This window comes from Bos indicus, chromosome 9, assembly GCF_029378745.1.
Source record: "Bos indicus isolate NIAB-ARS_2022 breed Sahiwal x Tharparkar chromosome 9, NIAB-ARS_B.indTharparkar_mat_pri_1.0, whole genome shotgun sequence".
NCBI classification, from domain to species: Eukaryota; Metazoa; Chordata; class Mammalia; order Artiodactyla; family Bovidae; genus Bos; species Bos indicus.
The window spans coordinates 41,359,750-41,380,980 of NC_091768.1; the positions used below are offsets into that span (position 1 = coordinate 41,359,750).

Sequence of the window (21,231 nt, forward strand, 5' to 3'; positions counted from 1 at the left end):
ATCTTTCCCAGCATCGGTCTTTTCCAGTGAGTCAACTCTTCATATCAGGTGGCCAAAGTAGTGGAGCTTCAGCTTCAGTCCTTCCAATGAATATTTAGGACTGATTTCCTTTAGGATTGACTGGTTTGATCTCCTTGAAGTGCAAAGGATTCTCAAGAGTCTTCTCCAACATCACAGTTCAAAAGTATCAGTTCTTTATAGTCCAAGTCAGACATCCATACATGACTACTGGAAAAACCATAGCTTTGACTAGATGGACCTGTGTTGGTAAAGTAATGTCTCTGCTTTTTAATATGCTGTCTAGGTTGGTCATAGCTTTTCTTCCAAGGAGTACACATCTTTTAATGGTAGAAGATAGAAGGTAGCAGCAAGAATAAATTGTTTGGGTGAATAGTCAAGGTGAGAGCAGTTGGGAGCATTATTATTATTATTTTTAAAGATTTGAGGATTCAGAAACAAGGGAAGAGAGGGAGGATAAGATTGGAATATAGCTATTGGAATGAGAGTCTGCCGGTGAAATGGATCCCTTTGAAGTGTTTACATTCATTCTTATTTGCATTTGGAGAACAATCATATTTAGCATTTAGTTTTAGGAGAACTTCTCGATTCTTACAAGACTTTTACACTCAGTGACTATCTGTTAGTGATGCTTTGGAGATTGATGGTGGGGTGGGCACTGTGCAGGGGGAATGCCATGAGAGCTCGAGGAAGTGTGTTACAGTGTGGAGGAGCCCACAGTAAAGGTGACACAATTCCTTTGTGCCCAGATAAACTGGATCTCTGTGTTTAAGAAGCAGAAGTTATATAGTTTGAGATTCAAGTTTTTGTTGAATAATAAGGGCTGCAAGACAGTGGGACATCCAGAATGCAGGCTCTTGTGGCCATATGATCTTTTAGTCATCAGAAAAGCAGCTAGATTAAATGGTATTAGGATGAAGATTTAAAAGAATATATTTTAAGTAAATCTAAGGGAACAATTGCTTTTCTTAATATTGCACCAGAATAACTGCGTCCAAGGAGGTGAGATGATAATAGCTTTTTGTCCTCCCCACCCCACCCCTCCCCCCACCCCCACCAGATCTGTTGGTTTTGTATTCTAGTAGTCCCTTGGACTTCAAGGAGATCCAACCAGTCCATTCTGAAGGAGATCAACCCTGGGATTTCTTTGGAAGGAATGATTCTAAAGCTGAAACTCCAGTACTTTGGCCACCTCATGCGCAGAGTTGACTCATTGGAAAAGACTCTGATGCTGGGAGGGATTGGGGGCAGGAGGAGAAGGGGACGACAGAGGATGAGATGGCTGGATGGCATCACTGACTCGATGGACGTGAGTCTGAGTGAACTCCAGGAGTTGGTGATGGACAGGGAGGCCTGGCGTGCTGCGATTCATGGGGTTGCAAAGAGTCAGACACAACTGAGCGACTGATCTGATCTGATCTCTTTACTACTTCATATGTGATTTATGTTAGCTGTATTGCAGGTCTTCATTGATGCTTGACCCAAAGAAATCAATTTTTCTCTGCATGGACTCTCAAACTTTTAACAGTTTTACTGTTGTAATGTGTTTCCTGTGAAAGCAGTCACTGTTTCTTCTTTTATCCTTTAAAATAGTTGATTTATATCTATTGGATATTCAAGGAGTTTAAGAACTTTCACCATTTTAGATGTCTTCTTGGACCCCTTGCAACCTCTACTCCCCTTTTGGTAGTTTTTAATACTTGTTCCTTAGACTTAAGTTAACTTTAGAGTTACATTGTTGTTGTTCAGTCACTAAGTTGTGTCTCTGACTCTTTGCGACCCCATGAACTGCAGCACACTAGGCTTCCCTGTCATTCAGTATTTCCCTGAGTTTGCTCAAACTCATGTCTATTGAGTCAGTGATGCCATCCAACCATCTCATCCTCTTTCATTCCCTTATCCTCTTGCCTTCAATCTTTCCCAGCATTGGTCTTTTCCAGTGAGTCAACTCTTCATATCAGTTGGCCAAAGTAGTGGAGCTTCAGCATCAGTCCTTCCAATGAATATTCAGGGTTGATTTCCTCTAGGATTGACTGGTTTGATCTCCTTGCAGTCCAAGGGACTCTCAAGGGTCTTCCCCAGCACCACAGTTTGAAAGCATCAATTCTTCAGCTCAGCCTTCTTTATGGTCCAGCTCTCACATCCATACATGACTACTGGGAAAACCATAGCTTTGACTTTTGTCAGCAAAGTAATGTCTCTGCTTTTTACTATGCTGTCTAGATTTGTCATAGCTATTCTTCCAAGGAGCAAGCATCTTTTAATTTCATGGCTGCAGTCACCATGTTGATTGGAGCCCAAGAAAATGAAATGTGCCACAGTTTCCACTTTTTACCCATCTACTTGCCATGAAGTGATAGGACCAGATGTCATGATCTTAGTTTTTTGAATGTTGAGTTTTACTCTTATTTCTTCTTCAGAGTTATATGATATTCTTAATTTTATCTTGTTATGTTTTGGTCTGCTTTTTATTGATTCTGGTAGTTGGGTTGTTCTATGATAGATTTTCTAAAAGTGAACATTTATTATTCTGTCATCTTCCTAGAAATCCCACTGGCTCTTTAAAAAATTTTTAATTGGAGGATAATTATTTTATAATATTCTTACGGTTTTTGCCATATATCAACATGAACTTGCCATAGTCATACATGTGTCCCCTCCCTCCTGAACCTCCCTTCCCACCTCCCTCCTCACCCCATCCCTCCAGGTTGTCACAGAGCACCAGCTTTGAGTTCCCTGCATCACACATCAAATTCTCATTGGCTTTTTTTTTACCCCTAAAATTAAATAACTATTTGATAATTTTCTTGGGTTTCTAGTCTGCTGCTGGGTTATTTAAGCACTTTGAATCTTTTTTTTTTTTTTTTCATTAATGGCTCTTTCAGAGCTCCCTCCAAGATAAATTCATTTTCTTTACATCATATCACACATTCCTGAAAATAGAAGACTATCTAGTTGACTTCTTTGGCTTCATTTTTTATTAAATTTAAAGGCCAGCAGATAATCTCAGTACTATGATACATGTCCAGATCTTAGTTACCAAATTGGTTTAATTTTCCTAAGGGAAATAGAATAGACCCACATATGAATAATACCTATTTTCTTTTTCATCCTATCCCAGAGGGTTTCACATGACTTTCTTATCCTCACTACAGGGAAGAAAGAGAAGTAGTAACCCTACCCCTTCCAAAAACAAAAACAAAACAACAACAACAACAACAAAAAACCATAGTAACTAATCTGTGCTTCCTAAACAGGCTTATGCTTGTTTTTCCCTTTATTAGGAAGCTACAGCAAAGGATCTAGGGGGAAAGAGATATGAACAGAAATTGTAGGTTTGTGTCTTTTTATTAATTTATAGATATATTAACCTAAAAATCAAGATATGATATCTAACAAAGTATTACCTGTGAATATGAATATTAGAATTAATTTGGATGTAAAAGCAGAATTTCTAGAGTATTATCTTAGTTTCATAATTTTACCTTCCACTCTGTATATATTAGTAATTGTTTTATCTGTTTGGAAAATGTCTTGTTCAGAATTTGAGGGGCAATCTCATTCTTAGCTACCTTAGGCTCTTTACCTTACATTAGACTAAAAAGAGTTCTTATAAGAAACCTTCAGTGTTTTGGTTTTAGACTATAATTATAGGTAGTATTTTGTATTATAATAGAAAAAAAGGTATTACTATATTTTAAAGAAAATAAATTATATTTTTAAGTTTTGTTATTAATATTTTTATTTCTTTAGTAAATGGACACTATTTTGTGATGCTGAGAAAATTACTATCACTCTGTCCACACATGTCTGAAAGACAAATGTGTGATTCAGAGCCTTTCTACACCTGAGTACACAGGTACTTTATTTTGGCTTGTAAGCCTTGTCCCTGTTAAGCCCAGTAATCTTGTTTTTTCTTTTTTTCAGTCCTCTAGTCATCTCATATTACCTTTGAAGCCACTTTAGAAAGAACAACTCTGCTTCAGAATTTCCTCTCCTTGTCTCCATGATCATAGAGAAAGGAATGTGTGAGAGGGTCAATTAAATGATTTTAAAAACTTAAGTGAGTTTGTATTTTAGTTATTTAGAGCACAGTAGATTACTATTTTTAAATTGAATAACAAAAAGAAACAAGTCTATGAAGATTGAATGAGTAAGTGGAAATAGGAAAAGAAGTTACTAAATACCAACATTCTTATAAAGCTGAGAGAGGCACTATAATAATAACAGTATCGGCGAAAACAATATTTTTATAAACCTGGAAGAACACTGATAATATTGGATTGGCCAGAAAGTTCTTCAGATTTTCCCATAAGATGGTACAAAAACCCTGAATGAAGTTTTTGGGTAACCCAATAATGATTCTCAAATATGCCTATATAGTTAAGGAATATAAAAGTTTATGAAAATTAAGGCAATTGATGTGAAAATTAGGGATAATAGGGAAAGAAAATTTTAAAGGGTTAATTCTCTATTAATTGGGGAGACTGAAAAGGGAGAGAGATTGAAATAAGTATAAAATACTAAGTTTGGCAGCTCAGGAAGTTGGTTCAATAACAGAAATTGTTGGGATACATATTAGGGTAAACTACCCAAGTTAATTCATATGTCTTATTCAAATAACACAGTTTCATATGTGAAAGGTAACTATATGTCACAGTTAATGAAAAAACTAAGAGCATACAGTACTGTTATTGGTAACTGTTTTTATATTGTTACAGCATATTTGGTAATCTGAAGGTTTGCAGATGATAGATGGGTGTATAAAGTACAAAAGAGAGGCCAGTTTGTTGTTTTGCCTCTGTTACATAAGTAGAGAACAAAGTGTTACTAGTTTATGAACACAGATTTTGCCAACATTATATTATCAGTGATGCATATTTGTTACATTCGATATACTCTCTATGGTTTTCTTTTTTCCTTTGCTTTCTTTTCCTTTCCTTCTCCTTTTCTTTCTCTCTCTCCCTCTGCCTCCCTCCCTCCTTTCCTCCTTTCCTCCCTCTCTCTCTCTCTTTCTAATATTTGATATTCTCTAAGCTTGTCAAAAAACTAGCTGGTTATGATCCATGTTTTGATTTGGTGATTGATGATGGCTTGTGGGCTTTCAGATCTTGCCTTTTGTTCTCAAGTACTACATGCTGTCCTTAAATCACTTTCCATTTTGTTATCAATTAGTATGTCACGGGGCAGAATATTATCTGCATAGCTGAATCCATGATGCTTTAGGGTCAAGTATACTAAGGCAATGGCACCCTACTCCAGTACTCTTGCCTGGAAAATCCCATGGATGGAGGAGCCTGGTAGGCTGCAGTTCATGGGGTCACTAAGAGTCGGGCACGACAGAGAGACTTCACTTTCACTTTTCACTTTAATGCCTTAGAGAAGGAAATGGCAACCCACTCCAGTATTCTTGCCTGGAGAATCCCAGGGACGGGGGAGCCTGGTGGGCTGCCGTCTATGGGGTCTCACAGAGTCAGACATGACTGAAGCGACTTAGCATAGCATACTACCTCCAAATATAGCCTTATATAGGGCCTGAATCACCTTTAGGTTTTTTATTGACTCTAAGCATATAATTCAAGAATATAAAGGTATAGCTGTTTAATTATTTGGAATGTTCATAGCCTAGAGGAAAAAAGGGGGTTGGGAGAGGAATCCTAAAAGTTTGCAGATATCAAGCCAGTTTAATGACCAGGCTAAATATTAGTTCACAAAGATCCTAAGACTATTTCATGATGATCTGACCATTTGTTGTTAGTTTCCATGTTGTGAATTTCAGTTAATTCTTTGGATCCAAAATTATGCACATGGCTCGGTCTTATTCTATTTAGTTTAGCATTGATATAAATAGAGTCAAAGTTAGGGTGAAATAGGAGAAAACCTAAAATTTTCAAGGTTTTTTTCCTTTAAAAGTATAACTATTTTCAGGTATTTTTAGATACCAGATGTGAAAGTTTCTTTTTTCCCCTCCATAAAATGCTTTATTTACTTCACAATATACAATGAATATCTTTTTACACAAATGTCTAAAGCTCCCCTGATAAGGGATTTATAGACTGGAGGGAAGATAATCAGATTAAAAGGTGTAACACAAGACTCACCCAATGAAAAGTATATCAAAAGATTAAATCAGCAAAGGTACACCCAAAAGATGCAAAGGGAAAACAGCAGTGGTCACAGAATTAATCTCAGAGACCTCAGGATTCAAAGATTAGGCAAATGGCAGGAGAGTGAGGAGGCATAGAGAGTTCCTTGGTAGTACTATCCTAAACTTTCTCTTGATAGTTCTCCTCTCCTTCATGAACATTTCCACATCCTCTTCATCCCCTCCCATTCATCATTGTCATTGAACTGCATGCTGGGAAAGGCCCATGGGGAATTTGGGGCAAATAATTGGTCTACTTCCTGCAGCCTACTGGCCTTTCCCTACCCTGGTGGCTCAGATGGTAAAGCGTCTGCCTACAATGCAGGAGAACCCAGGTTCACTCCCTGAGTTGGGAGGATCCTCTGGAGAGGGAAATGGCAACCCACTCCAGTATCCTTGGCTGGAAAATCCCATGGACGGAGGAGCATGGTAGGCTACAGTCCACGGGTCGCAAAGAGTCGGACATGACTGAGTGACTTCACTTTCTTTCCGTTAATGTCTGTCCTCCACTAGTGTGAGGCTTCCTGTAGGTAGAGATCCTGCCAGGTTTTATCATCATTTATTTCTCTATCACTCAGTTTTTGTTGTTGTTCAGTTGCTAACTCATGTTCGACTCTTTGCAACCCCATGGACTGCAACACACTAGGCTTCCCTGTCCTTCACTATCTCCCTGAGTCTGCTCAAACTCATGTCCTTTGAGTCGTGATACCATCCAACCATCTCATCCTCTGTCACCCCCTTTCCTCCTGCCCTCAGTCTTTCCCAGCATCGGGGTCTTTTTCAGTGAGTCAGCTCTTCACATCAATCAGGTGGCCAAGGTAGTGAGCTTCAGTATCAGTCCTTCTAATGAATATTCAGGGTTGATTTCCTTTAGGATTGACTGGTTTGATCTCCTTGCAGTCCAAGGGAGTCTCATTAGTCTTCTTCAGCACCACTATTCAAAAGCATCAGTTCTTTGGTGCTCAAACTTCTTTATGGTCCAGCTCTCATATCCATATGTGACTACTAAAAAAACCATAACTTTGACTACAGGGACCTTTGTCAGCAAAGTGATGTCTCTGCTTTTTAATATGCTGTCTTGGTTTGTCATAGCTTTCCTTCCAAGGAGCAAGAGTCTTTTAATTTCATGGCTGCAATCACCATCTGTGGTGATTTTGGAACCCAAGAAAATAAAACCTGTCACTGTTTCCATTGTTTCCCCATCTATTTGCCATGAATTGATGGGACTAGATGCCGTGATCTTAGTTTTTTGAATGTTGAGTTTTAAGGTAGCTTTTTCACTCTCCACTTTCACCCTCATCAAGAGGCTCCTTGCTTTCTGCCATTAGGATGGTATCATCTGCACATTTGAGGTTGTTGATATTTCTCCTGGCAATCTTCATTCCAGCTTGTGATTCATCCAGCCCGATATATCAAATGATGTACTCTACATATAAGTTAAATAAGCAGGGTGACAATATACAGCCTTGAAGTACTCCTTTCTCAATTTTGAACCAGTCCATTGTTTCATGTCTGGTTCTAGCTGTTGCTTCTTGACCTGGATTCAGGTTTCCCGAGAGACAGGTAAGGTGGTCTTGTATTCCCATCTCTTTAAGAATTTTCCACAGTTTGTTGTGATCCACACAGTCAGAGGCTTTAGCCAGTGAAGCATAAGTAGATGTTTTTTCTGGAATTCCCTTGCTTTTTATGTCCAATGAATGTTGCCAATTTGATCTCTGGTTCCTCTCCCTTTTCTAAATCCATCACTCATTAGGCACATAGTAAAAGTTAAATAAATATTTGTTAGATTAATTAATTTGGAAGAGAAAGACAAAGTCAAATTTACTACGTAGCCCAAAATATTTAGGGAAAATTAATTCTGATATATCCACTTAATTTTTAAAATAATTGATGCATTTATGTTTATAATTGAAAATGTCCAAAATTTTAGAATTTTTGTTATATATAAATAAAAAGTTCTAAGACTTTAAATTTATTGGAAAAAACAATTTTTGGTTCAAGACTGTTTCTTTTCTTATATAACATGCCTTTCAATTATTTAGGTTTAATCTGTGCCTTCAGATGTGGCTCACAAGTCTCTGTGTAACTAGTTGGCTCCTTGTCCTTTTTTTCTGAGGGAACTTTAAATTTAAAAAAAAATTATTGTTGCTTTGATTTTATATTCATATTTTAAAATCAGTTACACATCTGAGTTGTGAATAATATGTATAAAATATTTCAGAATTGATTGTATTTCAAAGAAAATGTTAACTTTCTATTATTGTTATAGCAGTTTTAATCACATTAAATCAAGGCTCATGCACATTTAGTGAATCAACCATTTAAATTTATTTGATTTGAAGTCAGTCTATCCTGATGGAAAAATTGGGAGGGGAAGTTAGTATATACTTTCCCTTTTGAGACATTGAAAGTGTCTGGCATAAATGTAATGAAAAGGGAAGGAAAAGCATGTGATTATTTTTGATTATTTTGGTCACATGTCTTGGGGGAAAAATTGTTACCTTCCAGTAACAAATTTTTTGAGGTTTACTAAATTTCTCCATGACACAGTTAGTACTGATCTCATTTAATCATAATTTAAATAAGATAATTTAAAGTATTCTATGTAGTTAAAGTAGGATGGAGCATCCAACAGATACTGTACTAATTATAGTCATTAATGGCCTACTTTTTCTGACCTAAAAAGGTAAGGAGGGAATTGTCTTTGTTTCAGGGATTTTCCCTCTAAAAGATATCAGTTCACTGTTATTGCTCTTTATTTTCACATGATGCTTATCTAAAATCCTTCTAAAACTCCACAGTACTGAACTAATCCATGGCATCTTCTCCTATAGAAAAAGGCTTGGCAGGTCAGACTTCTCTCACTTGGATTAGAAATTGTGAGGTTTAGGGAATTTCCTGGCCGTCCAGTTGTTAGGACTTCACACTTCCACTGCCAAGGGTCAGGGTTTGATCCCTAGTTGGGGAACTAAGAAACTGTGAAGTTTTATAAACAGGCTCTTTATTAAAAGAATGTAGATGTAGATTGGATCTACGAATCAGCAATCCACACATAAAGTGTTAGTATGAAAATGCTATTACAACTTTCCAGGAATAAAAAAAACTCAAAAAATTACACTTTGTTAATGTTTTATTTAGTAGTGTGAGCTTTTTCACAAATTAGGTGATATTTACTCCTTAATATAAATGTGCATGTGTGTTGTTGTTGTTCTCTTTTATTAATGTGCAATGCTTAACTGAAACCTAGCTTGGGTGCTTTTAGGCTCAGAACTAAAGGGGTGATTTGTAGAAAGCCAAAGTACATCAAAGAGTACCATGGTAAAGCAAAGGGGAAGTCCCCAAGCTTACTCATGTTGTCTTGCCTCTGTTGGAGTTCACTTTCATTGTTGTGGTCTAGATCTGTCTTCCTGTGAATGGAAGAAAAATCGAACTGAAGAAAAATCTCAAAACAGTATCATAAGTAACTTTTTAGAATAATATGTTATTAGTTATTGGCAGGACTGGTGGGGGCAGCATAGGTGGGAATGAAAATTAGAACTGAGTTTAACCCTAAATTTTACAGATCAACAGCAATAGTATGCATAAATAGATAACTTCTCTAAGTATAATACAAAGAGTGCTGTGTGGGTCTTTGTGGAATGGAAATTATTAATAGTATTTCAAATTTTGCCAGCCGGTTCTGCTTTTTTACATGTTGTAGAAATGACCATGTTTTAGGATGAAGGAATCAATCCATTTCATATTAGTTCTGAACATATGCAATTGAATGAACATTCTAGGCAAGTCTACTGATCATTGGAATAGCAACTATCACATGTCTGTGAAACACTATTTTGTGCCTGCTTTACTTCACTAATCTACTGTTAGAATCTAGGAATGTACTTCAGCTAGCTTCAACCATCCTAGAATGCTTTTTACATCTTAGAGCGAAAATGAGATTTCCTTAAAATTAAATTTTAAGAAATTCGGGAAACTAAATTTGGTGTTTCCTCAAATGTAGTATGCTAGTATCTTGGATCATGTTTTCTCTTACAGTAGAAGATTTCTTTTCTGGCTAAATTTCCTTTCTTGGGTTCTTCCCCTGCTTTACCTTTTTTAAAGGCAAGAGACCTGTGAAAGCTAAACCTTTTAGAGCTCAGAGTTGTTGAATGTACTTTCTCCCATCCAAGTAACTAACCAGGCCTGACCCTGCTTAGCTTCCAAGATCAGACGAGATCGGGTGTGTTCAGGGTGGTTGGCCATAGACGAACTTACTTTCTGTCCTTATAGTTGCCAAGAACTGCTGACAACTTAAAAGCTATCATATGAGTGAATACCAGTTGTCTGGTTTTTTGATTTTTGGACAAGTGTGAATCAGGATTTCCTGTAATTTTTCTTCCTCTTCTGGGGCTGTGTTGCCTCTATCTCTGAGCAGTTTTACACTTGGAAAGAAAAAGCAAGGTCACTGGATCTAAATTACTTTTACTTCTGTGCCAGATGAAACTTTCCTTCTGTTATGTGTTACAGTTTGGGTATCTTTTGGCATCTAGAGAGCTTACATTTGGAAAGGGGAGCATGGGGGTGTTTAGGAGAGGAGTTTGTTGTTTTAGCTTAATCCTCACTTTTTCTGTACTTCATTCAGGATAGACAGCCAGTCCCTGCTCTTTGGCTGACACATGGTCCTAGAATCCATATGATAAAGCAGAGCATCCTAAGAGAAACCAGTGTTCCTGTGGATTATAGAATCCAGCAGTATAGAATCCATTCCTGAATTCTCTGTTTTGAGGTATAGCTGAATGGATTTTTAAAAAGGATCCATCAAAAGAAAGATTTATTTGAAGATTAGGCATACTACTTAAAGAACTGTAATTACTGCCTAAGTGAAGGCGGTAATTCTAACCATTGCCTTCAGATATGAGGAGTATCTGCTGTTCAGTCTGGATATTTTTTCTGGATCAGAGAATGAACAGCTGGGTTCCAGAAGATAAGAGAAGTATGAATTTCTGAGCAGAGGCATAACTTTGAATAAAAGGAACCTCTCTTTGAAAATTATAATTGGGTTTGGGGCAGTGTTGAGTGTGTTGCTTAGGAATGTGTTTGGCTGCAGATAACAGAAAACTTTACCATGTGGCTTAAACAGATGGAGGTCTTCCTCTGTAGGAAATCTTAATTGAAGTAGTTCAGAGCTGATGATCATGCTTAACTATATTAATATTGACTTTATACCATCTATAGAATGAGGTTCTCATCCTCAAGGTCACCAAAGAGCTATTATATTTTCAGTCATCACTGTGTTTTTTAATCTGTTGTCACATAACAAATTACCCCAAAGCATATCTTAAAGCAACAAACATTTATTATCTCATACAGTTTCTGAGTGTTGAGAATTGAGAGTGGTTTCTCTGGGAGGTTCTGGCTCAGGGTCTCTCATGAGGTTGCAGTCCAGATAACAGCTGGGACTATCATCCAGTTAAGGTTTGGCTGAGCTGGGGATCTGCTTCCAAGCAAACTCACATGACTTTTGGCTGGAGACTTCAATTCCTTACCACGTAGACCTCTCCATAGGGCTGCTCATGACTTGGCACTGGGCTGTGCTGTGTTGTGCTTAGTCGCTCAGACATGTCTGACTCTTTTCGATCCTATGGATTGTAGCTCGCCAGGCTCCTCTGTCCACGGGGATTCTCCAGGCAAGAATACTGGAGTGGGTTGCCATGCCCTCCTCCAGGGGATCTTCCCAACCCAGGAATTGAACCCAGGTCTCCCTCATTGCAGGCAGATTCCTTACGGTCTGAGCCACCAGGGATAGTGGAGTGGAAGCCTATCCCTTTTCCAGGGGATGTTCCCAACCCAGGAATTGAACTGGGGTCTCCTGCATTGCAGGTGGATTCTTTACCAACTGAAGTACCAGAGAAGCTCTGGTAGTGGGCTACCCCAAGGCAAATGATCCAAAAGGGAAGGGGAGCAGTCTTTTTATAACCTCAACTTGGAAGTGAGATATCATCACTTCTGCCTTATTCTGTTGGTCACACGCCCTGATACAGTATGGGAGGGAACTACACAAAGGTGTGAATAAATAGAAACAGGAATTACCGAAGCTGCCTATTACACATCACAAATATGTTCCTGTCAATAAAAAGTAAAGGAAAGAAGCAATGCTAACAGACATCTATTTGTGTCTCACTGGCCAGAAATGTGTAACAGGTCCTCTCAAGGGAGGCCGAGAAATCAAGTGTTTAGCTCTTGGAGCCTCTGTTGTAGAGACAGCTAGGGGAGAAGTGGGTGAGAAATGGAATTTGGGCTGGCCTAATGTCCATTGTCTGCCACTACTGGAGATTTAAAGACTATAACTACTTTTAATTGGTCTGTATTGCCCATTCTAAGATTTAACAGTTTCCCAGGAGGAGATTTAATCAATAAAAGTGTGAATAAGTGGCACCCGGAAAAAGTTTTTTGAACTTTTTAATTGGGGTATATTTGCCATGCTATGCTACTGCTGCTGCTAGGTCGCTTCAGTCGTGTCCGACTCTGTGCGACCCTGAAGACGGAAGCCCACCAGGCTCCCCTGTCCCTGGGATTCTTCAGGCAAGAACACTGGAGTGGGTTGCCATTGCCTTCTCCGTGACATGCTATAGTAGTTTCAAATATACAGTGTTATGATTCAGAATTTGCATATATTACAAAATGATCACCACAGTATATTTAGTTAACATTCATCACCATACAAAGTTATAGAATTAAAATTTTTTCTTTTTAATGTAGTGATTCCTTTAATTTTACAGAAATAAAGCTCTTAGTGGTGGCTTGCAACCAGAAATTATCAGCCATTTACTTAATTATGAATCATAATGAAGTTTATTATGAAGAAATTTTAGGTTATTTTCTCCTCTGTATTGTTTTTTATTTGTTTGAACAAAATGTTCTGACATTAAAAGTTCTGAAATTTGAAATTATTCCTGGTGTCTGTATTTTCAGACCTAAAAAGATAAATGTTTCCCTTCAACAAACATCCACTGAGGGCTTATTGTATAGCATATATAATTTGATTAGTAACATAAAATTTTTGGAAAATCTGAAGTAATCTCTGCCAGGCACTGTTTCACTGGGTGGTCTTTTCCTTTTTATTGGTTACTGAATTGGGGGAACCATTTTGTTGATTGGAATAACCATGTTTGTATTTCATATATTCTTTCAGTGATTAATACCAATTAAACACCTGAAAACCCCTACAACTTGAAAACATGAGAGTAGAATCTGAACTTAACCCAGGGACCCAAGGAGGACTGGAGAGGAAGGTGGAGGAAGCTGGATGCCAAGAAAATTAAAGGGAGGTTAGGAACAGAGTTATCCTACGCTGTTTTACCCAGAGACCTATTTTCTGTCTTCAGAAAATAGGCTGTAAAATATACTGTAAAAATCTAATGGATGAATCAAATCTTCATTGTAAAATTTATGGTAAAAGAATTTATTTCAATGAAAGTCATTTCAGGAAATTGAAAAAGTTGGGTAAAATGTAACTATCAGTTCAGTTGCTCAGTTGTGTCCAACTCTTTGCCATGGACTGTAGCACTCCAGGCTTCCCTGTCCATCACCAACTCCCGGACCTTGCTCAGACTTGTGTCCATCGAGTTGGTGATGCCTTCCAACCATCTCATCCAAATGTAACTATACTATATAGATAATTGTTCATAGACTTTAGTTGCTTTAGAAAGTATACTCTAGATGAAATTGATTATCATAATTAATAAAAGTTCAGAAGATAGAGTCAAAACATTCTGAACCTATGGGATCCAAAGGACTATGTAAATGAATATAGCAACTAATCTACATGTTTATGGCGATTACAAAAGATTTATTATCCAAGGGTCAAATTCATTGAAAGTAACATAGTTTCTATATGCTATACAATCTTGTTATATTAAGATTGTTGGCATATAAGGAGCTATAAATTTTAAAACTTATCTTGGAAATACCTTTTACATTAACTTTCCCTTTACCCTACTTCCCACAACCTGATGAATAGCCCAGGTTTTTCCAGCCTATTCTCAATGGTATGTTTCCATTTTCATAATTTGGATACCATCATTTCTTGACTCTATTAAGTCTGAAATCTGTGTCAACTTTTCCCTGCTTCTAGCTCAGACTCAGGGCCTCCATATGCCTCTGTATTAAATATCAGCTGACTGACCCTCATCTATTACAACCTAGACCAGAGCCATTTTCTAGTAGTATCTCTTTATAAAATTCTTTTCTTTAGTTGTACATCAGATGCAGAAGGAAAAAAAAAACAAACCTCTTTTAGATTTGTCCATATTTTAGTTTATTTTTAAAGGTATTTAAAAGCCTACTTTTGTTCCTAAAGTATTTAGACTTATTGATACAGATATGATAGGTACCAGAAAATATTTTTAAAACTGAGCAGATCTTTGTCCTTCTGTTCCTTCCTTCATTAATCCAGCCTTTGTGAATTTTCCACCTTTAAGTTTTTAAGTTTCAAATAAAAGAAATAAAAATGTCTTGTGCCTTCTCATAGCATTTAGGATTAGAGCCAGTATTCTTAATGTGGCCCATGAGGGCTTTCACTGCCTGGGTCCTGCCTATTCTTCCATCAGGGGCTTATTAGTTGTTGCACATGGGCCCAGACTCACACAACATGTGGAATCTTCCCAGACCAGGGATCAAACCTGTGTCCCCTGCACTGGCAAGTGGGTTCCTATCCACTGCACCAGTAGGAAAGTCCCTGCCTATATAAAGTAAATCATTTGACTTCTCCCTGAGACTCAATTTCTTTATCTGTAAAATGGGGGAAAATAATTGACTCATAAGGTATTATGATTATTAAATGAGAAAATGAGAATAGCCATGCAATGTACTCAATTTAGGGCCTAACATTGAATAAAGTACTCAGTAAATGTAGATAAAAGTATTCCCAGCCCACCTTCAACTCCCAGTTTCTGATACATACACACATATTACCAAACAGTCTAGGCCAACTCTTTTGCTATTATGTAGAGACATGTTATATTCGTCTTATTCCTAACACTTAAAATTCACCACCACTGTGTTTTTAAATTCATTTGTTGATTGGTTAATTAGTTTATAAGCTCAATGGGAGCAGTAACTCTAGTTTTGCTTACTGTATCCTTATATTACTGTTTTTGTTCAGTCACAGAGTCATGTCACACTCTTTGCAACCCCACAAACTGTAGCATACCAGACTTCCCCGTCCTTCACTTTCCCAGAGTGTGCTCAAACCCATATCCATTAAGTCAGTGATGCCATCCAACCATCTCATCCTCTATGGTTCCCTTCTCCTCCTGCCTTCTGTCTTTCTCAGCATCAGGGTCTTTTCCAATGATTCAAGCTCTTCACATCAGGTGGTCAAAGTATTGGAGCTTCCGCATTAGTCCTTCCAGTGAATATTCATGGTTAATTTCCTTTAGGATTGACTGGCTTCATCTCCTTGCCATCCAAGGGACTCTCAAGAATCTTCTCCAACACCACAGTTCAAAAGCATCAATTCTTTGGTGACCAGCCTTTCTTTATGGTCCAACTCTCATATCCATACATGACTACGGGAAAAACCATAGCTTTAACTAGATGGTCCTTTGTTGGCAAAATAATGTCTCTGGTTTTTAATATGCTATCTGGGTTTGTCATAGCCTTTCTTCCAAGGAGCAAGCATCTTTTCATTTCATGGCTGCAGTTACCATCTGCAATGATTTTGGAGCCCAAGAAAATAAAGTCTGTCCCTGTTTCCATTTTTTCCCCGTCTATTTGCCACGAAGCGATGGGACCAGATGCCATGAGCCTAATTTTTGAATGTTGATTGTTAAGACAGCTCTTTCACTCTCTCCTCTTTCACTTTGATCAGAGCCTTCTTTAGTTCCTCTTTGCTTTCTGTCATTAATATGGTATCATATGCATATCTGAGGTTGTTGATATTTCTCCCAGCAATCTTGATTCCAGCTTGTGCTTCATCCAGCCAGGCACTTTGCATGATGTACTCTGCATAAAAGTTAAATAAGCAAGTGACAATATACAGCCTTGACGTACTCCTTTCCTAATTTGGAACCAGTTTGTTTTTTCATATCCAGTTCTAACTGTTGCTTCTTGACCTGCTATACAGGTTTCTCAGGAGGCGGGTAAGGTGATCTGGTATTCCCATCTCTTTGAGAATTTTCCACAGTTTGTTTTGAACCACACAGTCAAAGGCTTTAGTGTAGTCAATAAAGCAGAAGTTGATGTTTTTCTGGAATTCTCTTGCTTTTTCTGTGATCCAACAGATGTTGGCAATTTGATCTCTGGTTCCTCTGTCTTTTCTGAATCCAGCTTGTTCATGAAGAATTTCTTGGTTCACATACTGTTGAAGCCTAGCTTGAAGGATTTTGAGCATTACTTTGCTAGCATGTGAAATGAGTGAGAATGTTCTTTGGCATTGCTCTTCTTTGGTATTGGAATGAAGAAAACTGACCTTTTCCAGTCCTGTGGCCACTGCTGAGTTTTCCAAATTTGCTGGCATACTGAGTGCAGACTTTAACAGCATCATCTTTTAGGATTTGAAATAGCTCAGCTGGAATTCCATCACTTCCACTAGCTTTGTTTGTAGTGATGCTTTCTAAGGCCCACTTGACTGCACACTGCAGGTTGTCTGGCTCTAGGTGAGTGGCACCCCACTCCCAGTACTCTTGCCTGGAAAATCCCATGGACAGAGGAGCCTGGTGGGCTGCAGTCCATGGGGTCTCTAAGAGTCGGGCACGACTGAGCGACTTCACTTTCACTTTTCACTTTCATGCATTGGAGAAGGAAATGGCAACACACTGCAGTGTTCTTGCCTAGAGAATCCCAGGGACGGGGGAGCCTAGCGGGCTGCCGTCTATGGGGTCGCACAGAGTCAGACACGACTGAAGCGACTCAGCAGCAGCAGCAGCAGGTGAGTGATATCACCATCTTGGTTATCTGGGTCATTAAGCCCTTTTTTGTACAGTTTCCGTGTATTCTTGCCACCTCGTTTAGGTTCATACTGTTTCTGTCCTGTGTTACGCCCATCTTTGCATGAAATGTTCCCTTGGTATCTCTAGTTTTCTTGAAGAGATGTCTAGTCTTTCCCATTCTATTGTTTTCCTCTATTTCTTTGCATTGTTACTTAAAAAGGCTTTCTTATCTATCCTTGCTGTTCTTTGGAACTCTGCATTCAGATAGGTATATCTTTCCTTTTCTCCTTTGCCTTTCACTTCTCTCTTCTCAGCTATTTGTAAGGCCTCCTCAGACAACCATTTGGCCTTTTTGCATTTCTTTTTCTTGGGGATGGTTGTGATCACCACCTCCTATACAATGTTACAAACCTCCGTGCATAGTTCTTCAGGCACTCTATCAGATCTAATCCGTTGAGTCTGTTTGTCACTTGCACTGTATAATCATAAGGGATTTGATTTAGGTCATACCTGAATGGTCTAGTGGTTTTCCTTACATTCTTCAATTTAAGTCTGAATTTTGCAGTAAGGAGCTCATGATCTGAGCCAGTCAGCTCCCAGTCTTGTTTTTGCAGACTGTATAGAGCTTCTCCATCTTTAGCTACAAAGAATATAATCAATCAGATTAAGCCAGTAATAAATATTTGTTGAGTGGATGAACAGATGAAAGAACGAGAGATATATCGTGTCTCCTCTCAAAACAGCATGCTACTGCTGCTGCTGCTAAGTCGCTTCAGTCATGTCTGACTCTGTGCGACCCCATAGACAGCAGCCCACCAGGCTCCCCCGTCCCTGGGATTCTCCAGGCAAGAACACTGGAGTGGGCTGCCATTTCCTTCTCCAATGCATGAAAGTGAAAAGTGAAAGCGAATTTGCTTAGTCGTGTCTGACTCCTAGCAACCCCATGGACTGCAGCCCACCAGGTTCCTCTGTCCATGGGATTTTCCAGGCAAGAGTATTGGAGTGGGGTGCCATTGCCTTCTCCCAAAACAGCATACTAGATGGTAATTTTTCCTGTAGGATAATCTTGCTTTTAAGCCCATAAATCACAAAAGTCAACACCAATGACTAGAGAATAAACTAGTACCAGTACCTTACATAAAACTTACTTGTCACTAAAAAATGTATTCTGTTCTTTTTGAATATAATATTTTAAAAATATTAAAGAAGACCCTTGTTTTCATCATTAGAAAAGGCTTACAAAAATGTAAATGTACAATGAAGGCTAGATCAGTTCAGTTCAGTTGTTCAGTTGTGTCTGACTTTCTGCGACTCCATGGACTGCAGCATGCCAGGCCTCCCTGTCCATCACCAACTCCCAGACTCATGTCCATTGAGTTGGTGATGCCATCCAACCATCTCATCCTCTGTTGTCCCCTTCTCCTCCCATCTTCAATCTTTCCCAGCATCAGGGTCTTTTCAAATGAGTCAGTTCTTCACATCAGGTAGCCAAAGTATTGGAGTTTCAGCTTCAGCATCAGTCCTTCCAATAATATTCAGGACTGATTTCCTTTAGGATGGACTGGTTGGATCTCTTTGCAGTCCAAGGGACTCTCAAGAGTCTTCTCCAACACCACAGTTCAAAAGCATTAACTCTTCGGCACTCAGCTTTCTTTATAGTCCAACTCTCACATCAATACATGACTACTGGAAAAATCATAGCTTTGACTAATCAGACATTTGTTGGTTAAATAATGTCTCTGCTTTTTAATATGCTGTCTAGGTTGGTCATAACTTTTCTTCCAGGGAGTAAGTGTCTTTTAATTTCATGGCTGCAGTTACCATCTGCGGTGATTTTGGAGCCCCCCAAAATAAAGTTTGTCACTGTTTCCACTGTTTCCTCATCTATTTGCCATGAAGTGATGGGACCAGATGCCATGATCTTAGTTTTCTGAATGTTGAGTTTTAAGCCAACTTTTTGACTCTCCTCTTTCACTTTTATCAATCAAGAGGCTCTTTAGTTCTTCACTTTCTGCCATAAGGGTGGTGTCATCTGCATATCTAGGTTATTGATATTTCTCTCATCAATCTTGATTCCAGCTTGTGCTTCATCCAGCCCAGGGTTTCTCATGATGTACTCTGCATGTAAGTTAAATAAGCAGGGTAACAATATTACAGCCTTGACGTACTCCTTTTCCTATTGGGAACCAGTCTGTTGTTCCATGTTCAGTTCTAACTGTTGCTTCCTGACCTGCATGTAGATTTCTCAAGAGGAAGACTAGATAGATTAGTTTAAATAATGTTTGATCTCAACTCTAAAAATATGCATAGGAAAAAGAGCTGAGAGTAAATATATCAGTATGTTAGCAGCAGCTTTGTTTGAGTGGTAAAATTGTGATCAACATGCAGGTAACTTTCTATACTTTCTTATAGCAAAAATATTAGTTTTACATTAACAAGAGTTATCTTTAAAGCTTCTTAAATATTTCTGAAATGTGTAGAGGATTACTTTTCATTCAGTTGTTTATTCAACAAGTATTTATTGAGTTAGGTGCAAAGCACCAAGCACTGTTCTAAGCCAAGTGGATGAGCTTATAATAGAATAAGCAAAAATCTTTGTGGAATTTCCATTCTGATACATCGCAGCTATCTGTGTGGCTTTGGTTTGAAACTTATTTTTCCCGTCTTTCCTAAAAACTTCTGATATCACATTAGTGATTTATCATTTTCATCCTGTATTCAGGTACAGAAAAAAAAAAAAGAAAACCATAACTGCAATTTCTAAACTTTTTGCAATTCTTCAACCCTTGTAATGTTTTTCATACTTTGGAATGCTATCTTTGACATAATAATAGTCCTGTGTAAAGTTGATAAGAAGGACCCAATTTAAACATTCCTTAAAAGGTTACCTTTTCTCTTTCAAAGAATCCATTCAGTTATTAGCACACACTGTTGCAGTTTATCTGACTTCTTTAATGTTAAAAATAGTCAGCTGATTTGTTATATCATCACTAAAGTAGCACTGAAGTAGCCCCATTATAGTCTGACTCAGTTCAAGTGTTCAGTAAATAAAAAACTATTAAATCTAATTTTCTTTGAAACTTCTTGAAACCCTGCTACTACGTAAAACCAACTTTAAAGCTACTGATACAAAAGAATTTTAAACTGTTAAACTAATCTCTGAAATGAATTCCTCTTTTTTAACAGGAACTAGTTTGTAAATCAGCTATTTAGGACTCACCTTATATTTCTGTGTATATGAGGTATTAATACTTGGTGATTAGTTTCAAGGATCAGCTCACACAAAGTGTTCAGCCCATTCTTACTTGAAAAGTTATGATAATTGAACAATTTTTACCATAGCAAACTACCGCTTCCATTATTCCTATGGAAATGGATGTTTTGAGGAGCACATCTCCCCTACCCAGGCAATAGAAGCTGTCCTTTTGCTTCTTCCGTTTCCTTTCTAGACTGGGATACAGAGACATGAAAGAGGGTTTGGAAAAGAAGGGAGTCCAGTGGTGAGTGATTATTTGTTGACATTAGTATTTGGTTAATTCCACATGCTTACTAAAAGAAGATAGCTCTCTTGGAAAGTTGCTTTTCCGGTGGTCAAACTGGAAGACAGAGCATTTACCCTTAGGCCTAGAAACCTTGGTTAAGGGTTGTGTATGTCTGCTGTTGGTGATTTGGGAGATGGGAGGGAACTACTACTGTTGCAGGAAGGGGGACCCCTTCCAGGGCCCGAGGGCAGGCAGGCTTTTGTCCAATGCTCAGAAATGAATTGTCTGAGGAGACACGTGCTGACAAAGCAAGAGACTTTATTGGAAAGGGGTGCCTAGGCAGAGAGCAGGAGGGTAAGGGAACCCAGAAGGACTGCTCTGCCATGTGGCTTGCAGTCTTGGGTTTTATGGTGATGGGGTTAGTTTCCAGGTTGCCTCTGGCCAATCATTCTGACTCAGGGCCCCTCCTTGTGGTGCATGCATTGCTTAGCCAAGATGAATGACAGCAAGACGGATTCTGGGAAGTGGTAGAACACATGGCATCTCCTTTTGACCTTTCTCAAACTCTTCTGGTTGGGGGTGGCTTATTAGTTCCTTGTTCCTTATCTCCTGTCATAAAATAGCTCATGCAAATAGTTACTATTCGTGCCTGGCCAGGGTAGGCAGTTTCGGTCAG

General features: G+C 38.4%; 1 protein-coding gene and 1 long non-coding RNA gene across 2 annotated transcripts in view; both read left to right on the forward strand.

Moving 5' to 3' along the window:
* The window catches only part of SESN1 (sestrin 1), a 114,376-nt gene that overhangs the window by 28,088 nt on the left and 65,057 nt on the right, over nt 1-21,231 (forward strand). The window lies entirely within an intron of this gene.
* LOC139184806 (uncharacterized) overlaps nt 1-21,231 on the forward strand; it is a 58,606-nt gene that overhangs the window by 26,902 nt on the left and 10,473 nt on the right. Inside the window, exon 2 of the long non-coding RNA XR_011568327.1 lies at nt 1-21,231. This exon is cut by the window's left edge and continues 16,146 nt beyond it; it is cut by the window's right edge and continues 10,473 nt beyond it. This is a non-coding gene — a long non-coding RNA (uncharacterized lncRNA).